Source organism: Rattus rattus, chromosome X (genome assembly GCF_011064425.1).
Source record: "Rattus rattus isolate New Zealand chromosome X, Rrattus_CSIRO_v1, whole genome shotgun sequence".
Taxonomy (NCBI): domain Eukaryota; kingdom Metazoa; phylum Chordata; class Mammalia; order Rodentia; family Muridae; genus Rattus; species Rattus rattus.
Genome location: NC_046172.1, coordinates 7,043,276 through 7,067,925, shown reverse-complemented (window position 1 = coordinate 7,067,925; position 24,650 = coordinate 7,043,276). Strand labels below are relative to the sequence as shown.

The window sequence follows — 24,650 nt, the reverse complement described above, 5'->3', positions numbered from 1 at the left end:
CACACACACACACACACACACACACACACACACACAGAGAGAAAACACAATACCTGAGAGGAGCTTGGCCCATGGGCTTCTGCCACCCTTATCCAGTGCCAACACTTTTGTATGGGAGTGATACGAGTGTGGGGGGATACAGCTGGGCAAGAATTTGTGATCAACTTCCGTGTGCCTATGGGAGAAAATCATGTTGGGTTGGAGGAGGGGGTCTGGAGATTGTGTAGAACTGAATGCAAAATTGGAAATGAGGTCACACACCATTAATTCTTGTCATCATAACTGGGCCGGAATGAGAGACTGAGATGGCTTTTGTTTCTTGGAATTTTGTCTCAAGAGAGTTCTCTTTAAAAACAAATATTAAGCTTTGCAGATGCAGCTGTCACTTTTCGCTGCTTGCTGCAGGCATGGTCAACCGCACTGTGTTCTTTGACATCAAGACTGATGGTGAGCCCTTGAGCTGAGACTCCTTCTAGTTGTTTGCAGACAAGTTCCAAAGACAGCAGAAAGCTTTCATGCTCTGGGCACTGGGGAGAAAGGTTTTAGCTATAAGGGTTCCTCCTTTCACAGAATTATTCCAGGATTCACGTGCCAGGGTGGTGACTTCACATGCCATAATGACACTTGGTGGCAGGTTCATCTATGGTGAAATATCTGAGGATGAGAACTTCATCCTGAAGCATAGAGGTCCTGTCACCTTGTCCTTGGCTGGACCAAACACAAATGGCTCCCATGTTTTTATCTTCACTGCCAAGGTTGAGTGGCTGGATGGCAAGCATGTGCTCTTTGGGAAGGTGAAAGAAGACATGAACATTGTGGAAGGCACTGAGCATTTTGGGTCCAGGAATGGCAAGATCGGCAAGAAGATCACCATTTCTGACTGTGGACAATTCTAATTTCTTTTGACTTGCGGGGATTTTACCCATAAAACCATTCTTTCTGTAGCTCAGGAGGGTGCCCCCAACCCATCTGCTCACAACACCCTGTAATCTCTGCTCTCATTGAAGTTCTTTGGGTTCCACATTTTTTTCATTCTCCTTCAAATCTAGCTGGATTGCAAAAGTTAAGTTTATAATTATGAATAAACACTAAATAAGAACTGTTAAAAACATTTAAAAACAAATATTTACTTATTTATCAATCTATGTTTTATGAGTACATTGTGCTGTTGTGTGGGGATGCAAGTCAGAGGACAACTGTAGTGTGTAATATTAAAAAGAAAATCCATGCTATGCCAGCTAGGCTTAAGCCTGTGTTCTTGGTCTGTTCCCAGCTCAGTACTGAGACCACATGCTTCCCCTTGTCAGTGCCTCTCCCATAAACCTCACCAGAGCTCCGAAATCTCTCCTTCTCTGGGCTGGCTGTTGCCAAATCTGTTAACCTCCCAAATTTTTATGGCTAGCTGGGTAGCACTCTTGCAAACCCATGCTCTGCTGTGGTTACCTTTGCCTGGAGCTCAGTTGAAACATTGTGAGATGGAAGACACCAAATAATCTTAGTTTAGAACCAGCAGATAACACAGTCACTGGGTACAGAATTTCACCAACTATTCTATATTAGAAATCTTCCAGTGACAGATCATCTGTCTCCTGAGGTAACATCCCCGAGCCTACAAGTTGGTTGCCTTGCCTCTGCAATCCAAAAGGAAGTCCTCTTCTCTTGCTAACCCCTTTCTCAAAAGTCCCACCTCCTGGCCTAGTGATTCCTGACCCAGTGACTGGTTTCCTTGTATTTATTATTTTAATCAATTAGGGAAAATTCTGTTACAGACAATTTGTGGAAGTCAGTTCTCTTCTACAATTTGGGCCTCTGGGATCAAACTCAGATCTTCAGGATTGTGGTCAGGTACCTTCGTGTGCTGAGACATCTCACCGTCCCCAAATGGCTTATCCTTTATCTCTTGCATCTTAGCCACTGACTAGGAGATGGAATCAAGGGGTGAAAGAGAATATGGAGATCAGATACAACACTATGAAAAATAGGATGGTTCAAAACAAAGTTCCTAAATGAGACTTGAGCTCAGTGTCAAAAATTGATGGGTACACACTCAAAAAGAGCAAATGGAGGGATTTAACCCCCATTGATAAACCAAATGTTTGATCACAAACAACTCTGAAGACATGAATACTCCTAAATAGGTCCATCAGTTTCCCACTCTGAGATCACATCTTGGCAGTAGTTTGGGGAGTAAAGCTGGCCACCTTTAGTATTTCTATTGCTGTGATAAAATTCCATGAACAAAATCAACTTTGGGAGGAATAAATTTATTTCATCTTTTATCGTGTACTTTACAACAAAGGGATATCAGAGTAGGAACTGAAGTCAGGAACTTGGAGGCAGAAACTGAAGCACAGGCCATCATGGTTACTAGCTTGTTTTTCAAGGATTTCTCATCTTGGTTTCTTACTAAACCCAGAACTACTGCCAAGTAGTACCATCACTCATAGTAAGCTGTGTCCTACCACATCAATCATCAAATATTAATTAAGAAAATGTATTACAGATTTGCCCACAGTCCAATCTCATGGGAGCATTTTCTCAATTGAGGCTTCCTCTCCCAAAATGACTCTGTCTTGTGTCAAGTTGGCATAAAACTAGTTAGCACACTGAGGAATAGCTCACCATCTCTAAGCTTTACTCTTTTGCTTTCCCATAGATTTCATTGAAGAGTTCTTTTCTAACAAAAAGAGCAATTACTGTTTTATCCCACAATCCCTGCTATGTGTAGAAGATAGTGAGACAAAGGAAGCTGATGTTTACACTGTAGGAATGTTGATTGCCAGCTTTGTGCCCCCCAGAGATGGACCACTGAGAGACTCTTTTAATCCCTGGATATATTGGGCTATTTTCTTGTGATGAAAGAAGAAGGAGGGAGAAGAAGTTAGCCTGAGAGTTTATTGTCTTGGTCCTTTTGGGAAGAGGACATCAGTAGTCATCAAATGCAAGCTGATAGATCTTTAGCATTCAGTGGCTAGTACTTCTTTGAGACTCTCAGGCTAGGAGCAAGTAGTGGTTACTAGTAGTCCTGGTTTCATCTATTATGTTTTCATATACCCTACCCTTTGGCAAATAGTCCTTTCAATGTCACAGCAGGACATAAAAAAGCCAGGCAAGCAAAATATTCTGCTGGCTTTTGGAGGTCTAAACAAGGAGAAGTGAGGTATGGGGCTTTCTAATTTAAAACTTTATTAAAGATTTGTTTTATTTTTAAAATTCGTATATGTATATTTGTCTGTGAGTAGGTATGTGCACATGAGTGTGAGTGCACATGGAGGTGAGAGGTGTCAGATTTCCTGGTGCTACAGTTACAAACAGTTGTAAAGCACTACACACAGGTCCTGAAAATTGGACTCTGGTCATCTGGAAGAGCTATATGTACTGGTAAATACTAAGCAAACTTTCATTGTAAATTAGCCAAAGAAATAATGTTTAAGTATCAAATGAACAGCCCATACATTAGTACTTCTTTTAGCAAAAAATAGAATAGATTTTAATTGATCCATTAGAAGTTACTGACTTAGAAAGTTATGAATTAGAATTGTTAAAAGTAAAGCCAGATTGAAACTATGACTATTCTGAGTTATAGAACTGCATATGACTTCCAAATATGTGTGGACATATATGGATTAATGACATATCATAGATTGTCAAACAGTGATTCATCCATATAGGCTTTAATTTTATGGAAAAGTAATACTTGATTACAATGATCTCAAATAACAGTTCATACCAATTCATCTTGTTTAATCAGATGAACCATTTCTCTGCCCTCTTCTTCCTAATAGGTTTTTTTTACTGACATTCTATTTATAATTAACAAACTTCAAAACCATAATATATGCGCTTGGATCCTGTAGACAGATTTAAACACATTTTGTTCAATGCGGTTATGTACTCTAAGTTTTAACTGGGAGGAATATTGTCTTCATGGTGGGATTTTCAACATGATTTGATGATACTGACATTAAATATACTGTATACTTAGAGAGGGTCTGATTGACTAATCTGTATAGTCTTATTCTGTATAGACATTTGGAAGTATTGTAGGATTTGAGAGCAGATGTTGACATGAGTCATTTCTTTTCTGCACTCAGATCTCAGATCTTAACATCTGGAATATCTACTCTTAGAAACATAATTTATGTTCCTATATTGCAGTGTCTTTATTTAGAAAATAGACCTGCATAAAAGAGTAGTTATAAAGATAATGTAGATAACACATTTTGTACTTTACATAAGGACTGGTCCATGATAAGTAATTCATAATGGTGAGCATTATAAGGTAGAAATTTGATATTATGCCTTGTGTTTCTACTTTCTACTTGCATCACAAGGAACTTCAAAGCTCTCCCTTTGTTGGATCCAGATTGTAGCACAACTGATGCCTAGTTGTAGGCAGTATTCTGACCATAGAACCCAACATGTAGACTCTAACACCAGACAAAATGGTAGCAAAGACTTACTCTGTCAAAGACATAGGACACCTTTTCAGGATCCAGGAAATTCCCTAAATGTTTTAACATTGCTCTTTTGGCTTCTGTGATTTTGCTTCTCACTAACAGTTCTTTCTAACCAAAGTATGTCAATCAGGATAGATTGTGTGTGTGTGTGTGTGTGTGTGTGTGTGTGCGTGTGTGTCTGTATGCATAAAACAAAAAAGAGTGGTGAGGCTCAGGAATGCATGATTTGGGCAACTGCCTATGCGACCAACTTCCAGCAAAAAATACAGATTTTCTATCCATCTTTAAGAATCTCTGAGTGTTTTCTCTAGTGGAGTTACATCTTCCTATCAATCTTTGCTTTGTATTTTGTGGAAATTGAAAGGGTTGGAACTAGTATTATTTTCCAGCTCCTGGATGGGGAAGCTTTGCGAATATAGCATTGGATCATTTAACTATTGAAAAAGTCAACCTGCAGAACCTTTGCTCCATATTGGTATTGTGAGGTATTCATTTATGCTTATTATGAACACACAAGTTGTTTTATCATAACTCACCTACAAAGTCACTTTCAAATTTTCTCTATTCAAAATTGGATTAGGACTGAGGAAAAAGCGGCATTAGGAGAGTAAAAACATTATCCATCCTAAAATGGCAGAATGACTTGATTATTTAAGTCATTCTGTGATAAAAATATTTTTCTAGAGTATATTTTCCCCTCCGAGTTAAAGAGAAAGTCTTAATAGGGGTTGTGTCTTTGGGGATTATAAAAAGGATGATATTCTATAGAGGTGACACTGAATAAAGAATTTTCAGAACTCTCAAGACACAAATTGAAAGTTTATTAGTCTGGTGATAGCCACATTTCATTATCAAGGTGAATTAAAATTTCAAATAGTGTTTAGAACATACAAATGAAAAGATAAAGGGAGATTCTCGTGCAATTACATATATATATATATATATGCACAAGAATGTATGTATATATATGAGATATATACTGAAATATATATTCATATATATTGAAATAAGTAATGAAAACAACAGAGCTTAGCTTTAATTATAAAGATTAACAAATACCACTGAAGCTCTTTTTTTGATTTGCCTGATTCCTTCAGATTTTTTTTTTTATGTTTCTGTTAGCTCCTTCCCAGTTTGATGATGGTTTTATTTAGAATGACCTGTAGTTTTTATATTTCTACAGAACTATTGAACCACTTTGTCTTAGTACACTAAAAGACTGAAATGTCTTTTATATGTCTAATGTAGATCTGCTTAGCAAATGACTGGCAGGTATGGAGGAGATTTGATTCTTCTGCCTGTTAACAAGAGATAATTTAAATTGTAAATGATATAGTCTGAGCTTCCCCTTAGGGCTTCAACTTCCCACAGCTTCTTCCCCTTTTCTGGCCTGAATCCTCACTCTAATACTAGTTTAAGAAACCATTTGTATGGAGATCTTCTCTTTTAGCACTGATTGAGAGGCACCTAACATAAGACATAGGAGAGCAAAAGGAAATTGATGGCAATGGTAAGTACTGTGGAAGGAATGTTTCATTGAAGAAATGGTACTTGAACTGGTCTTTGTGTTGTGGACTTTCAATAAGAAACAGAAAAGAGAGCTGAGGCTCAAAGAAGTCTTGCATGAAGGCGCCAAGAGCAACTACTTTAATAATGAGAGGACTGGAAGGAAGGACAAATCCACAATTCTATATGTTTATGGTACCTTGGAATATAACAAATGCCAGAGTGGCACTCTAACGCTAAGGGTATGGTGGTGGCATATATACCTTGGTAGTAACCAATAGATCTCTAATGGGGCTTAAGACCTACTCAACAAGAGGGAAATCAAGCCTAGTATGGAAACCTAGTCAGTTACCCAAAGCTAGTCAAATCGTAGATCTTGTAGAAGAACCCACAATCACAATTTTAATAAGCCAGCATTAGCCATAATTACATCCCAAATATTTATTCTTATCTACACAGATATTTGTAGTCCTCCCCAATATCAGGGAAACATCTCTTTGGAACAGATAAAGACCATCATAAAAAACCATAACTAATCAAACTGCATGTTCGTGGAGCCCAAATCTAATGGATATATCTGCAAAACACTCCTACAATTGAGTCTCAGGGAACATTGCACAAGAGGAGGCACAAAGACTGTGAGATCCCGAGAATCAGGGAGAATGTTAGATCCTCTACCTATAAAAATCTCACCAGCACACGTGCCTACCTATGAACTAAATGATGACAACAAAAATAGATATGCCAAAGTGGACAGAGAACAGACTATGGGGCCTTAATTCTATACAAAATAGTCAACTATGGAATGCTGAGAGTGTGAGAAATAATCTCACCCATGGAAAACCCATCAAATGCATACTTACTACAACAATGGATTGTTCCTGAAAACATAGTACAATATCATTCTATAAACTAAGTTATATTTATGAGTCCATATATGTATGTTTATATATAAGCACATATGCATATAACACGAATTAATGAGAAATAGGCCATGAATTTGAAGAAAAGCAATGAGGGTGTCTATAGCAATTTTTGGAGGGAAGAAAGGGAAGAAATTACTTAATTATAATCTCAAACAATAGAAGAAATTTTTAACAAAAGAATGAAGAAAAACACTTGAATTAATCACCTCATTTCTATTGCAGCCTTTTTAGATTATGGACACATTATGTAATACCTCTGCTCTTTAGTTCTCTTACTCTGACTTGTCTCAGCTTTCTAATGTCTACACTGGGAATAACAGCTGTACTTGCCTTTTATAATATATTTTTTAAACAAAATAAAATGTTATTTGTGAGTGTTTAGCACAGTGCATGTGATAATGCCATCTTCTATCAAAGCTATTGTTTTTATTATGACTTTGGTTGATAAGAACCAAAGATATGCAATATACACATTGAATATTTCAAATGTATGCTATTTAGTTTAATTTTTGATTAATTTTTGTCTTCCCAAATTTGGGAGTTTGGAGAAGCAGTATATGAATGTCAAGAATTGGATGGAGGCACTCGAACAGCAGATCCCCCACAGTCCAGACACTGCCCAGACCTGAAGGGACCAATCAACAGTTCTCTGCACCCAAATCCAGTGGGAGGGAGAGCTAAACCTTCAGAGGGGCAGACATGCCAGGGAAGCCCGAAGAGACTACACTCTGCACACATTTCTGACTCCAGAGGAAAATACCTAACATCTGGGTCCCTGATGCACGGGGGCGTAGGGAAAAGGCAGCGCAGTCCCTCCTAGTTGCCACCCTCATGGAGAGCTCAAAAGCAGCCCCCCACGAGCAACTTGAGCTGTGGAACCACGGGAAAGACCAACTTTTCTGCTCCAAGCGACCTGCCTTGTGGACTCATGACACAGTCCCACAGGAAAAGCTGAAGAACAGTAGGCAGGAAAGACTACACGCTCAAAAGCAGAAGATTCTGTTCCCTTAACTGGCTGAAAGAAAACAGGAAAACAAGTCTACAGCACTCCTGACACAAAGGCCTATAAGATGGTCAGGCCACTGCCAGAAACAGCAAGGCAAGGTAACAACAGAGACAATCTGATGGCGAGAGGCAAGCACAGGAACCCAAGCAACAGAAACCAAGAATACATGGCATCATCAGAGCCCAATTCTCTCACCAAAACAAACACTGAATATCTGAACACACCAGAAAGGCAAGATCTAGATGTAAAATCACATTTTATCATGATGCTGGAGGACTTCAAGAAAGACATGAAGAACTCCCTTAGAGAAACGCGGGAAAACATAAATAAACAAGTAGAAGCCTATAGAGAGGAATCAAAAAAATCCCTGAAAGAATTCCAGGAAAACACAATCAAACAGGTGAAGGAATTAAAAATGGAAATAGAAGCAATGAAGAAAGAACACAGGGAAACAACCCTGGATATAGAAAACCAAAGGAAGAGACAAAGAGCCGTAGATACAAGCATCACCAACAGAATACAAGAGATAGAAGAGAATATCAGGAGCAGAAGATTGCATAGAAATCATCAACACAACGGTCAAAGAAAATGTAAAACGGGAAAGGCTACTGGTCCAAAACATACAGGTAATCCAGGACTCAATGAGAAGATCAAACGTAAGGATAATAGGTATAGAAGAGAGTGAAGACTCCCAGCTCAAAGGACCAGTAAATATCTTCAACAAAATCATAGAAGAAAACTTCCCTAATCTAAAGAAAGAGAGGCCCATAAACATACAAGTCTACAGAACTCCAAATCGATTGGACCAGAAAAGAAACTCCTCCTGTCACTAATAGTCAAAACACCAAATGCATAAAATAAAGAAAGAATATTAGAATCAGTAAGGGAAAAAAGGTCAAGTAACATATAAAGGCAGACCTATGAGAATCACACCAGACTTCTCGCCAGAAACTATGAAAGCCAGAAGATCCTGGACTGATGTCATACAGACCCTAAGAGAACACAAATGCCAGCCCAGGTTACTATATCCTGCAAAACTCTCAATTAACATACATGGAGAAACCAAGATATTCCATGACAAAACCAAATTTACACAATATTTTTCTACAAATCCAGCCCTACAAAGAATAATAAATGGTTAAGCCCAACATAAGGAGGCCAGCTACACCCTAGAAAAAGCAAGAAACTAATTGTCTTGGCAACAAAACAAAGAGAAGAAAAGCACACAAACATAACTTCACATCCAAATATGAATATAACAGGAAGCAATAATCACTATTCCTTAATGTCTCTCAACATCAATGGTCTCAACTCTCCAATAAAAAGACATAGATTAACAAAATGGATACGCAATGAAGACCCTGCATTCTGCTGCCTACAGGAAACACAACTGGGAGAAAAAGACAGACACTACTTCAGAGTGAAAGGCTGGAAAACAACTTTCCAAGCACATGGTCTGAAGAAGCAAGCTGGAGTAGCCATTCTAATATAGAATGAAATTTATTTTAAACTAAAAGTCATCAAAAAAGATAAGGAAGGACACTTCATATTCATCAAAGGAAAAATCCACCAGGATGAACTCCCAATCCTAAATATCTATGCTCCAAATACAATGGCACCTACATACATAAAAGAAATCTTATTGAAGCTCAAAGCACACATTGCGCCTCACACAATAATAGTAGGAGATTTCAACACCCCACTCTCATCAATGGACAAATCATGAAAACAGAAATTAAACAGAGACGTAGACAGACTAAAAGAAGTCATGAACCAAATGGACTTAACAGATGTTTATAGAACATTCTATACTCAAACAAAAGGATATACCTTCTTCTCACCACTAATGGTACTTTCTCCAAAACTGACCATATAATTGGTCATAAAATACGCTTCAAGAGATACAGAAAAACAGAAATAATCTCATGTGTCCTATCAGACCACCAAGGGCTAAAGCTGGTCTTCAATAACAATAAGGGAAAAATGCCCACATATACATGGAAATTGAACAATGCTCTACTCCATGATAACCTGGTCAAGGAAGAAATAAAGAAAGAAATTAAAGACTTTTTAGAATTTAATGAAAATGACGGTACAACATACCCAAACTTATGGGACACAATGAAAGCTGCGCTAAGAGGAAAACTCATAGCGCTGAGTGCCTGCAGAAGGAAACAGGAGAGAGCATATGTCAGCAGCTTGACAGCACACCTAAAAGCTCTAGAACAAAAAGTAGCAAATACACCCAGGAGGAGTAGAAGGCAGGAAATAATCAAACTCAGAGCTGAAATCAACCAAGTAGAAATAAAAAGTACCATAGAAAGAATCAACAGAACCAAAAGTTGGTTCTCTGAGGAAGTCAACAAAATAGATAAACCCTTAGCAGACTAAGGGGAGGACACACAGTGTCTTTCCAAATTCAAAAAATCAGAAATGAAAAGGGAGACATAACTACAGAATCAGAGGAAATTCAAAAAAAATCATCAGATCCTACTACAAAACACTATATTCAACAAAACTTGAAAATCTGCAGGAAATGGTCAATTTCCTAGAAAGATATCAGGTACCAAAGTTAAATCAAGAACAGATAAACCATTTAAAGAACCCTATAACTCCAAAAGAAATAGAAGCATTCATTAATCGTCTCCCAACCTAAAAGAGCCCAGGTCCAGACGGGTTCAGCGCAGAATTCTATCAGACCTTCATAGAAGAATCTCGAACACATGGGCACTGGAAAAAATTTCTTGAACAAAACACCAACGGCTTATGCTCTAAGATCAAGAATCAACAAATGGGATCTCATAAAACTTTAAAGCATCTGTAAGGCAAAGGACACTGTGGTTAGGACAAAACGGCAACCAACAGATTGGGAAAAGATCTTTACCAATCCTACAACAGATATAGGACTTATATCCAAAATATACAAAGAACGCAAGATTTAGACTTCAGGGAGGCAAGTAACCCTATTAAAAAATGGGGTTCAGAGCTAAACAAAGAATTCACAGCTGAGGAATGTCGAATGGCTGAGAAACATCTAAAGAAATGTTCAACATCTTTAGTCATAAGGGAAATGCAAATCAAAACAACCCTGAGATTTCACCTCACAGCAGTGAAAATATCTAAAATCAAAATCTCAGGTGACAGCAAATGCTGGCGAGGATGTGGAGAAAGAGGAACACTCCTCCATTTTTGGTGGGATTGCGGACTGGTACAGCCAATCCGGAAATCAGTCTGGAGGTTCCTCAGAAAATTGGACATTGAACTACCTGAGGACCCAGCTATACCTCTCTTGGGCATATACCCAAAAGATGTCCCAACATATAACAAAGACACATGCTCCACTATGTTCATAGCAGCCTTGTTTATAATAGCCACAAGCTGGAAAGAACCCAGATGCCCTTCAACAGAGGAATGGATACAGAAAATGTGGTACATCTACACAATGGATTATTACTCCGCTATCAAAAATGACTTTATGAAATTCATAGGCAAATGGATGGAACTGGGAAATATCATCCTGAGTGAGGTAACCCAAACACAGAAAAACACACATGGTATGCACTCATTGATGATTGGCTAGTAGCCCAAATGCTTGAATTACCTTAGATGTACAGAACACATGAAACTCAAGAAGGATGACCAAAATGCGAATGCTTCACTCCTTCTTTAAAAGGAGAACAAGAATACCCTTGTCAGGGGATAGGGAGGCAAAGTTTAGAACAGAGGCAGAAGGAACACCCATTCAGAGCCTGCCCCACATGTGGCCCGTACATATACAGCCACCAAAGTAGATAAGATGGATGAAGCAAAGAAATGCAGGGTGACATGAACTGAATGTAGATTGCTCCTGAGAGACACACCCAGAATACAGCAAATACACAGGCAAATGCTATCAGCAAACCACTGAACTGAGAATGGGACCCCCGTTGAAGGAATCAGAGAAAGGACTGGAAGATCTCAAAGGAGCTGGAGACCCCTTATGAACAACAATGCCAAGCAACCAGAGCTTCCAGGGACTAAGCCACTACCCAAAGACTATACATGGACTGACCCTGGGCTCCAACCTTATAGGTAGCAATGAATAGCCTAATAAGAGTACCAGTGGAAGGGGAAGCCCTTGGTCCTGCCATGACTGAACCCCCAGTGAACGTGATTGTTGGGGGGAGGGTGGTATTGGGGGGAGCATGGGGAGGGGAAGCCCATGTAGGAGGGGGAGGGGTTAGGGGATGTTGCCCAAAAACTGGGAAGGGGAACAGCAGTTGAAATGTAAATAAGAAATTCTCAAGTTAATAAAGATAAAAAGAAAAATTGGATCGAGCCCAAATAAAACTTTAATAATGATGTTAAAGTTGATAATAAAATATTCAAGTACAGTGTACTCAAGCAAGGTCCAAATTTAAAATTGTATTTGTGTTTTAGCCTAAATAGGAAGCTTCCAATCCTCATGTAAGTCTTGATCTTGAGATCCATATGTTTTGTTGATCAGTCTTACAAAGAAATGAATGGCTAGTCAGGATAGAATTTAGGACCATTACTTGAAGGAGGGGAAGAATATAATAAAAATATATTCAAATTAAAAATTCTTTCATATATTAAATCTGTCATTTAGGTCCATTAATAACTTATTTGATGCAGTACCTGGGAATCAAATAAGTAGTCTCTGAATGGTACTAAGTGTTAAGGGTTATAGGATTATTTTTAATAGAATACCTTTAATATTCCTTAAAATTTGCCATTAAGAGATCCTGTTTGATTAAGAAACTTATATGTGAAGTTGCAAACAAAACAAAAACCTCTCAAAAGCAGTACAAAAGCCAGGCAAGATGTCACATGCTTACAATCCCAGCATTTAGGAAACTAAGGCACAAAGATTGTGGAAGGCACATTTGAGCGACATGACCACTTGCCATCTATCCTCTGTACATAGCACATAGAAAAACCTTCTATGTAAATAAATGAAAAGAAAGAAAGAAATAATCAATAAAATAAATAAATGTAATTTTATGTGCTGTACCCAGAGGGATAAGATTATGGACAATGAAACTTTGAAGAAGAATTCTCTTCAGATTCTATGTAATCACCTACATGATCAAGGGCTCTATATAGAAATTGTATATACTCTGTCTGAATTAACTTCAAGGGTGTGTGTGAGATTCAAAGGTGCCTTCCTCAAACTCAGAGAAAAAGAGAATACCAATCACAACATCTCTACCAATGTTGTTTTATAGTTTTTGCATTAAATGTTAATTTTATCGAACATTCTTATCTTTACATTTTTAGTGTTAAATTAACTGTTGGACACAGTGACTTAGAATTTTTAGCATTTGGGAAGCTGAAGCAGGAAGACTGTAGTAAGCTCAAGGCCAGGCTAGGTTACATATGGTGTAAAATTTACTTTTTTATTTATAGATAAAAATTTTAATAGCTTTTAGGAACTTTCTTCTTTTAAGTTTCCTTCTACATCTGTGTTGTCTCTGTTTCTTCTAAATTTATTTTTTTCTGTTTGCTGATATTCTGTTTCTTTTTCAGACTGCAATTTTTCCTCATATATCTGGTGATATTGATGTCATAGGGAATAATAAGAATAATTTCTTTTATGGCAGCAAAAATGGAGAAAACAATAAAATTAAATAAAATATAAAATATAAAATTTGGTAGACAGCAATAGATTTGAAAAAGTTGTTCCCTGACTGATATATTTCTATAGCAGGGGGGTAAGGGCTGTTGGAGGGAAAAATTTTACTGAGAAGCAAAAGAAAAGTTTGTTTTGACAAATGTGCTGTTGTCATATTGGAAGCATATTAGTTTACCATAGTGAGCAAAAGAGGGTCAGCAAGATGCAGTTGAGCTAAGATCATTTGCATAACTCCAGTAGTGCCTGGAGAACCTTACTTCAAGGCTGTAGAGCCTAAGGTAGAAAGTTTAGTGGTTCATGGCACAATGTTCCAGCAGTCTAACACAGCAGATGGAGCCTCTTATGGGGAAACTTGAAAGGATGGGGAGGAAATGGAACAGGAGCTAGAGAGACTCATTTTAGAGGTCCCCACCCACTTTTAGTGTATAATCAATGATTAAAGCAGGGCCTAAAATCTGAAAAGAAGATAAAGTCTCTTCCTTAAACTATAATGCCCTCGAGGCTCCAAGGCCTGACTCTCTTACTAATGCTTTGGTGTGTTTACAGACAGGAACCTAGCATGACTGACCTCTGAGAGGCCCAGTTGCTTACACAAAACAATGGACTGAAGTTGGGGCCCCTGTGGTTAAATTAGGGAAAAACTGGAAGAAGCTGAGGAGGAGGGTGACTCCATAAGAAGACCAACGGTCTCAACTAGCCTGGGACCCCTGTGATCTCTCTGACCATGAGCCACCAACCAGGAAGCATACACTAGCTGGTCTGAGGCCCTTGACAGATAATACAGCAGAGGACTGCCTGGTCTGTCCTCAGTGGAAGAAGATACACCTATCCTTTGAGAGACTTGAGGCCTCAGAGAGTAGGGAGACCTTTTAGGAGGCATCCTCATGGAATTCTGAGGGGAGGAGTAGTAGAATGAAAACTAGGCAGAGCAGACCAGGAGGGGATAATAACTGGACTATAAATAGATAAATAAATTGTAGGGAGCTGTGATGTGCCGCGCCTCAAAGATGGTGCTGGTTTCTGCCTTCCACCCTCCCAACAGTGAGCGCTCCTTGTAATAAACAAGTCCTTATTTGGCTATGCCTGCCTGGCCTGCTAGCTTCCGCATAGTGAAAGCCTATCTGCATGATCCACGTGGCTTGCTAGAATTGGCCAGCGCTAGCTATTTAAGTGTGGTGCGAGGGCTCCCCTTGGTCAGAAGATTGTATCAAGGTTCCTGAGTAAAACTGCTTGAAGAAGATCTCCTCTGGTCTTGTCTTCCTTGCTGGTCGAGGTTGGGCGCAGCAATAAATAAAAAAATAAAAATAAAAAATAAATAAATAAATAAATAAATAAATAAATAAATAAATGGTCTGGTGCCCTCACAAAGGCTATATCTTCATATGAGCCATTCATTGAGAAGCTTCCTGTAATCTAAATTAAAGGATTTAACATGAAAGCACATCTCTATAAATGGAGACATGGATGACTGGGAAAATCCAGAGAGCACAGTCCTGTCTCTATACACATAGTTGTTTCTAGGATATCCTCCATTCAAATACCCAAGTCTACAGAAGCTTGAGTCCCTTATGTAAAATAATATAATAGCTGCATAAAACTTGTTCCTTTCCTCCTATATATTTCAAACCAGATCCAATATAAAATAATAAAATACACACAATGAAGTATAAAATATTTTGTTTTACAAATATTTTGTAAAATAAATATGAAATATTTTGTATTTATAAATCTATTATACTCTATTAGTTAGGGAATAATGACAATAAAACCCTATATGCATATATTTTAAGTTGGATAGATCTGCAAATGTGGAACCTGATAATATAGAGGGGGTAGTGTACTAGACTTTGTCCTAAGTCTGAATGAGGCACATTCAGACTTTGCTTAATCCCAGACTGAGCTTCCTCTCATAAAAAACTGGCTCTTTCAGCCTGCTCTTTTTTGATTGAGGAAATTGGCTAGGTCAATCAATAAGCATACTTATAAGGGCTGAGGAAAACAAAAGCAGGTGAGATGAAATCGGCTGACACTCATAATCTAGACTTGCAAGACCACATGCACCAAGGGTGCTTGAATCCCACTCTGCATCAGATTGGAATCAATAGGGGAGTTAATGAAAATATCATCACCTGGGATAATATATAAGCTGTTGATTTATAAAGGCGGTTATAACTATAGAAGCTAATCTGGTCACTGTACCCTGAATCTAGATATGGCCTTCTACCTTGCTTTTGTGCTTTTCCTGATGTAATATGTATTACATGTTAGGCAATTATGTTTAAACTGGTCTGTCTTTAGAAAGTTCTGGGAAAAGAGTTGTTCTGCTAATATTTACTATGTGCTTACTGGTGTTGCAGTAAAATAAATGATTTCTTTTATTCTGCACTAGGTCTGGCACCATAGTGCCCCATTACATCTGTTAGATATCTTCTTCTCAGTCAGCAAAGCATCTTACCCACTTTGCTCCATCCCATATCACACTGCTGATGGCTACTCTCTGAGCCTGGAAACATTCTCTCTACCCATCTATTTCCCAAGGCAGTTTGCCACCATGCCAGATATACATATCACAATTCAGTTCAGTGTCTCCAGCCACCACACACTCTCTTCAATTCAATTAAATCGCCACACCAAAGAACACACAACACAATAACATCTGATCCAATTGTTAATATATAATTGCCCACCATACAAAGCCCTGTACACATTCATCCCATAAGAATATTCATAACAACCTCTAAATGTGCAGAAAGGAATATTAACATCCACCTCCTTGCTCTCTCTGCTGCTTCTCTCCTCCTCCTCTCTAAAACTTTTCTCCCGCCCATCGTTCCTTCTTGTCCAATGACAGGACTCATTCTATCTTGTACCTGCCTTCACCTGCATAATGACATCATCCTATATACTGACCTTTATTACATGTTGTCCTGATCATGTTTTCTGAACTCAACCAACCTTCTTTGATTCATTGCTTGCCTTGTTTCATTCGTGTATTAAAAGTGCAAGGAAAGTGAAATAAAGGCGTCTGCATCATTCGATAGGCTTCCCACTCTTTCAGCTCCTGAGCTTCCAGGTCTCATAGACACAGTACTACATAGGTCAGGGAAAGTTAGCATATGTCCTTATCCAGGTTTTGTTGCCAAAACTCAACAGTACAAACTGAATAGTTACCAAGAAAGGTGGTTTTTTGGCTTTTGGTTTTGGTTTTGGTTTTGTTTTGTTTTTTTCATAGTTCCTACTATATACCATGATAACCAATATGAGGCAGCTCTAATTGATGTGAGTCTCACATTGTTTCAACTCAAGAACCAAAATGTCAGGGGTCTGGGCACATGCAAAGGAAAACAAAGGAGCCCTTTTGCCTTGCCCTTTCTGCTGAGACAGACTGCTAGCTAGTCTGCTCCCTGGAAGAGGCTCTATCTTCAGACATACCAGCGGACCCGCTGAACATTTGACATCATATCCTGAAGCATACCAGAAGAACACTGTACACAAAACATTTCATAACACATCTTGTGGCATCCCAGGTGATCTGCTGCACCTAGGGAAACACAGCTTGAAGGCCACCCAGGAGTTCCTCTGTACACAGGGCAACTGGGCAATTGACAGTCTGAAGACCGAAAACACTGAAAGCCTCTCTGGACTGTGACTGCACACAAGGAAACAGAAACCACAGTCCAACCCCACCCCCCCAGAACAGCTTCTCACAGGACAACATTGTGACTGCTCCTCTGAAGACCCAACAGTCTGAAGTCCTCCCAGCAGATATGCTGCATCAGGGCAACAAATCAGCAGCTTCTCTGAATACCCTCCAGTTGAAAGGCCACACAGGAGGTCTGATGCAGTCAGGGTCACAGGCCTACCAGAAGACCTGTTGCAACCCAGAGACAAAAGAGGCAGACTCTAGAGAGAGTCACTCAGACCAGCAAGCACTAGGGATAACAAGTTGGTGAGAGGTAAGCACAAGACCACAAGCAACACAAGCCAAAATACATGGGCATCATCAGAACCCAGTTCTCCCACCGCAGCAAGCCCTGAATACAACAATACACCTGAAAATCAGGAAGCTGACCTAAATTCCTATCTCATGAATATAATAGTTATTTAAGAAAGTTATAAATAACTCAATGAAAGAAATATAGAAAAACACAAGTAAACAGGTAGAAGGCCTTAAAGAGAAAACCAATAAATCCCTTAAAGAAATACAGGAAAACACAACCAAACAGGTGAAAGAATTGCATATAGCAGTCCAAGACCTAAAGAGAAAGTAGAAAGAATAAAGAAAAAACAAATAGATTCAAATCAGGAAATGGAAAACCTAGGAAAGAGGTCAGGAATTACAGCTGTAAGTATCACCAACAGAATATAAGGGATAGAAGAGAGGATCTTAGGTGTAAAGAGACAATAGAAGAGATTGACACAATGGTCAAAGAAAATTCAAGACATAAAAATACTCCTAACCCAAAACATCCAGGAAATTCAGGACAAAATGAAAAGACCAAATCTAAGAATAATTGGAATAGAGGAGAAGGAAGATTTCCAGCTCAAAGAACTAAAAACATCTTCAACAAAATCATAGAAGAAAACTTCTCCAACCTAAAGAAACAGATGACCATAATGGTCCAAGAAGCCTACAGAACACCAAATAAATGGGACCAGAAAAGAAAATCCTCTCATCACATAATAGTCAAAACACTAAATACACAGAACAAAGGAAGAACATTAAAAGCTGCAAGGGAAAGGGGCCAAGAACATACAAAGGCAGATCTATCAGAATTACACCCAACTTCTCAACAGAGACTATGAAAGCCAGATAGCCTGGTCAGAGGACATGCAGACTCTAAGAGAACACAAATGCCATCCCAGGCTACTGTACCCAGCAAAACTCTCAATCAACATGGACAGAGAAACCAAAATAATCCAGGACAAATCCAAAATCAAACAGTATCTATCTACCAATCTAGCCCTACAGAGGATCCTAGAAGGAAAACTCCAATACAAGGAAAACACCTATACCAAAGTAAAAACAAGCTATTAAGAATTGCACAACAAAGCCAAAAGGAAAAAAACACAAGCACATAAAGCTATCTTCAAAAGTAAATATAATAGGAACCTACAATCATCTGTCTATATCTTTCAATATTAATAGAACAACTCACCTATAAAAAGATATGAGCTAACAGACTAGATATACAAACAACATCCAGCATTTTGATATATACAAGAAACACACCTCATTAACAAAGACACACACTATCTCAGAGTAAAATGATGGGAAAAGTTCTATCAAGCAAATGGTCCCAAGAAAGAAGCTGGAGTTGCCATGCTAATATCCAATAAAATAGACTTTCAACTAAAAGTTATCAACATGATGAGAAGGACACTTCACATTCATCAAAGGAAAATCCACCAAGAGAGTCACAATTTGAACATCTATGCCCCAAATGCAAGGGCACTCACATTCACAAAAGAAACTTTAGTAAAGCTCAGACCATACATTGAACCCCACACAATAATACCCAACACCCAGTGCTTACCAATGTACAGGTCATTGTAACAGAAACTAAACAGAGACACAGTAAAACTAATAGAGGTTGTAAACCAAGTAGATTTAACAGATATTTACAAAACATTTCACCCTAAAACAAAAGAATATATCTTCTTTTTCAGCACCTCACAGTACCTTCTCCAAAATCAACCATATAATTGGTCACAAAACAACCCTCAATAATTACAATTGAAATAATCCCATGTAGTCTATTAGACCACCATGGACTAAAGCTGGTCTTAAATAACAACAAAAGAAATGAAAACCCACATACATGTGGAAACTGAACAACTCTCTACTTAATAAAAATTTTGTCAAAAGGACATAAAGAAATTAAAGACTTCCTGGAATTCAATTAAAATATTGACAAATCATACCCAAATCTGTGCGACACAATGAAAGCAGTGCTAAGAGGAAAATTTACAGCACTAAGTGCACTGGTAAAGAAATTGGAGAGATTTTACACTAGCAACTTAATAGCACACCTGAGAGCTCTAGAACAAAAAGAAGCAAACTCACCAAGAGGAGTAGAAGGCAGGAAATAGTCAAACTCAGGACTTATATCAACCAACTAGAAACAAAGAGAACAATACAAAGAATCAGCAAAACCAAAAGCTGGTTCTTTGAGAGAATCAACAAGATAGATAAACCCTTATCCAAACTAATTCAAGGACTCAGAGACAGTATCCAAAATAAGCAAAATCAAAAATGAAAAGGGAGGCATAACAAGAGAAATGGAGGAAATTAAAAAAAATTATATCAGATCCTACTACAAAAGCCTATACTCAAGAAAAATGGAAAATCTAGACGAAATGCATGACTTTTCTAGAGAGATATCACATACCAAAATTAAATCAAGAGGAGGCAGAATTTCTACACAGGCCCATATCCCATAAGTAAATAGAAGTCATTAAAGGCCTCCTAACAAAACAAAAAAATCCAGAACCAGATGGATTTAGTGCAGAATTCTATCAGACCTTCAAAGACCTGGTACCAATATTCTGCAAACTATTCCATAAAATAGAAACAGAAGTAATACTACCTAATTCATTCTATGAAGTACAATTACTCTTATATCTAAACCACACAAGGTCCTGACTAAAAAAGAGAACTTCAGACCAATCTCACTTATGAGTATCGATGCAAAAATACTCAATAAAATTCTTGCAAACCAAATCCAAGAACACATCAAAAACATCATTCACCATGATCAAGTAGGCTTCATTCAAGGGATGCAAGTTTGGTTCTATATATTAAAATCCATTAATGCAATCCACCATATAAACAAACTCATAGAAAAAAATGATCATTTACTTAGATGCAGACAAAGCACTTGACAATATACAACACCACTTCATGATAAAAGTATAAGAGAGAACAGTAATTAAAGGTCCACACCTAAACATAGTAAAAACAATTTACTGCAAACCAACAGCCAATATCAATTTAAATGGAGAGATACTTGAAGCAATGCCACTAAAATATGGGACAAGAAAAGGATACCCGTTCTTCCCATATCTATTCAATATAGTATTCAAAGTGCTAGCTAGAACAATAAGACAACAAAAAGAAATTAAGGGGATACAAATTGGCAAAGAAGAACTAAAGGTATCACTATTTGCAGATGACATGATAGTAAACATTAGCGACCCCCAAATTTCTACCAGAGAATTTCTCCAGCTGATAAACAACTTCAACGAAGTAGCCGAATATAAAATTAAATCAAATAGATCAGTACCCTTCCTTTATACAATTGATAAACAGGCTGAGAAAGATATTCAGGAAACAGTTCCCTTCACAACAGCCACCAATAATAAAAAAATATCTCAGGGTAACTCTAACCAAACAAGTGAATGACCTTAATGATAAGAACTTCAAGTCTTTCAAGAAAGAAATCAAAAATCTCAGAACACGTATAGATCTCCCATGCTCATGGATTGGAAGAATTAATGTAGTAAAATGCCCATCCTACCAAAGATAATCTACAGATTCAATGTAATCCCCATCAAAATTCCAACACAATTCTTCAAAGACATGGAAAGAGCAATTCTGGAAAGGCAAAACAACTCAGAATAGCGAAAACAATTCTTAACAATAAAAGAACGGCTGGAGGAAATCACCATCCCTGACCTCAAGTTCTACTACAGAGCAATAGTGATAAAAACTGCATGGTATTGGTACAGAGAGACAGAATGGTTGATCAATGAAATAAAATTGAAGATCCAGAAACAAAACCACACATGTGCACACACATGTTATTTGACAATGTAGCCAAAAATATACAATAGAAAAAAGAAAGCATCTTAAATAAATGGTGCTGGTCTAACTGGATATTTGTATGTAGAAAAAGGAAAATAGACCCATATTTCTCCCCATGCACAAAGTTCAAGTCCAAGTGGATCAAGGACCTCAACATATCACCAGATACACTCAATGTAATAAAACAGAAAATGGGAAAGAGCCTTGATCTCATTGGCACAGACAGAAATTTCCTAAACATAACTCCAATGGCTCATGCTCTAAGATCAAGAAATGTAAAATGGGATCTCATGGAAGCTTCTGTAAGGCAAAGAACAAAAACAATAAGACAAATTGGCATCCTAAAGATTGGGGAAAAAACTTCACTAACCCCACATCTGATAAAGAGCTTATATCTAAAATATAAAGAACTCAAGAAACTTACCACCAAAAAAACTAAACAACCAATGGAAAAAAAATGGGCTATAGAACTAAATGAAGAATTCACAATAGCGGAAACTTGAATGGCTGAGAAGTACCAAGAGAAATGTTCGAAGTCCTCAGAGATCAGAGTAATGCAAATCAAAATGATGCTATAGTCTGAATGGCTAAGATGAAAACCTCAGGTGACAACACATGTTGGTGAGGACATGGAGAAAGAGGAATATTCCTCCCTTTCTGGTGGGATTGCAAACTGGCACAAACACTCTGGAAATCAATTTGGAGGTTCCTCAGAAAACTGGAAATAGACCTACCTAAAGATCCAGAAATACCACTCTTGGGAATAGACTCAAAAGATGTTCCATCATGCCACAGGAGCACATGTTCAACTATGTTCATTGCTGTAGGATGATGTCACAGGTGAGGCAGGTACAGGATAGAAGGAGGCCTGTCATTGGAGAAGAAGGAAGGATGGGCAGGAGAGAAGTTTGAAGGAAGAGGAGGAGACTAGGGGGGAGAGGAGGAGAGGAGGAGATGGGGCGGAGGAGAAGGAGAGAAGCCATGGCAGGTGATGTTAAGATTCTGCTCTGTGTATTTACAGGTTGTTATCAATGTTCCTAAGGGATGGATGGTACCGGGCTTTGTATGTTTAAGTGGGCAATTATATCTTATCAATTTGATCTAAGATTACTGTGTTGTGTGTTCTTTTATGTGAGGGTTTGAGTGTAGGGAATTGTGCAGCTGGGCACCCGCAGTGAGGACCTAGTGGGGTAAAGACAATTACACCTTTTTATTTTTATATTTTTACAACAACACATAGCGACCTTATTTTTGATAGCAAGAAGTTGGAAACAATCCAGATGTCCCATGGGTACAGAAAATGTGGTTAATTTACACAATGAAATACTACGCAGGTATTAAGAATGAGGAGATCCTGAGTTTTGTGGAAAACGGGTAAACTAGAAAATATCGTGAGAGAGGGTACTCATACCAAAAAGGACATATATGGTATGTACCCACTAATAAGTCAATATTAGCCAAAGCTAAAAAGTACAGAATACCCAAGATATAGCCCACAGAACTCAAGAAATTCAACAAGCTGAAGAGTCCAAGTGAGGACACATCATTTCCATTTGGAGGGAGAAGAAAGCAACCATAAGTAGGGAGGGAAGGGAGGTCAGGGGAGGGAAAATAGATGGGGTGGGGGGAAAGGGGAAACATGACCTTTTTGATGGAGAAAAAGGACTGAAGCTCTGAGGGCTAGCACAAAGAATAGAAACAGGCAACCTCAGGAGGAAAGAGGTTGGGAAGATCCTTTAGAATGTACCAGCAACCAGGGAAGTGAGAGACTCTCAGGACTCAAAGGTGGGGGGAGCACTAGATGAAAGGTCATACAGTGGGGAGAGAGAACTTATGGAATCCACCTCCAGCAGAAAGACAGGGTATCAAATGAAGCATGGGGTTGCTATCCCACAGTCAAACCTCTGACACATAATTCTTCCTGTCTGAAAGAAATGCAGAGATGGAAATGGAGAAAAGCCTGAGGAAAAGAAGGTCCAACAACACACCCAAAGTGGGATCCAGGTAAAGGGGAAGACCCAAGACCTGACACCATTACTGAAGCTGTGGGGCATTCAGAAAAAGAGACCCTACCATGACTGCCCTCCAAAATACCCAACAAGCAGCTGAAAGAGTCAGATGCATATATGTGCATCCAACCAACAAACAGAAGATGCTGACCCCTCTGGTTGAATTAGGGTAAAGCTGGAGTAAGCTAAGGAGGAGGGTAATCCTGCAGGAGGACCAGCAGTCTCAATTAACCTGGATCCCTGAGATCTCTTAGATACTGGATCACTAACCAGACAGTACATACCAGCTGAGATGAGGCCTCCAACACATACAGAAGCAGAGGACCCCAAGGTCTGTGTTAAGTCAGAGAAGGTGCACCTAATCATTAAGAGACTGGAAGCCCCAGGAATTTTAGATATCTGGTGGGTGGGTGGGGTGGGGACATCCTTGTGGAGATGGGATGTTGAGAGCGATGAGGCAAGTTTTGGAAGGACAGAGAGGTATGGAATATGTAACCCTGGAGGAGGGGGTGGAGTGGAAGGGGAATAAAATCTGGAGGGTAAAAATAAATGAATGAATGAAAGAATGCATAAATAAGTAAGAAAGGAAAAGAGGGGAAACTGATTTTGCACTTGCTTTAAACAATTTTTCAGTCACTAATTAGATCCTACTAGCAAGGGCATATAAACCTTGGATATTTCACTATGACATTATTAACTATAAATGTGTTTATTAGACTGCATGCCTAACTACCTTTAGATGCATGTGGTCTGTAGGACACAGATTGGAATATACTGAGAATGAAATTATAAAAGAAAAGCATTAAGATAAGCATGGAGTCTCCAAGCCCATGATGAAACATCTCTCAGGGGGCCCCATCTCCCAGCATTATCAGATTGACAGATAGTTTCAGAGACATGAACTTTCAGGGAATACACTCAAACCTTCAGTAAATGAGGACAGAAAGACTTCATATTCATATCTCAGTGTGTTCTACATCCTTAAACACGGTACATGGGTACAGACTGTAAACTTATTAGCCAAGAATAACATTTGATATATAACAAATTGTCACTAGTTAATAACTTGACACACAGATCCCAGAACTATGACCTGTCTTACATAATCCCTCTTTGTACTATTCCCTTTTTTGAGCCTTATATGTCTTCCATTCAGATGAGGAATCTGATCACACAACCCTATGGAGAGAAACAGGAAAGAGATTATTCCACCTTGTAAAGCAAACTAACAGCACTGTGGACACCAGACAACATGGACAAATGAATGTGTATCCAGAAGCATTTTTTCACTGTGTTTTAAA

General features: G+C 38.5%; 1 pseudogene; it reads left to right on the top strand.

The window, feature by feature from the left end:
* The first annotated feature begins 407 nt into the window (after positions 1-407).
* On the top strand, positions 408-896 carry LOC116888964 (annotated as a pseudogene).
* The last annotated feature ends 23,754 nt before the right edge of the window (positions 897-24,650 follow it).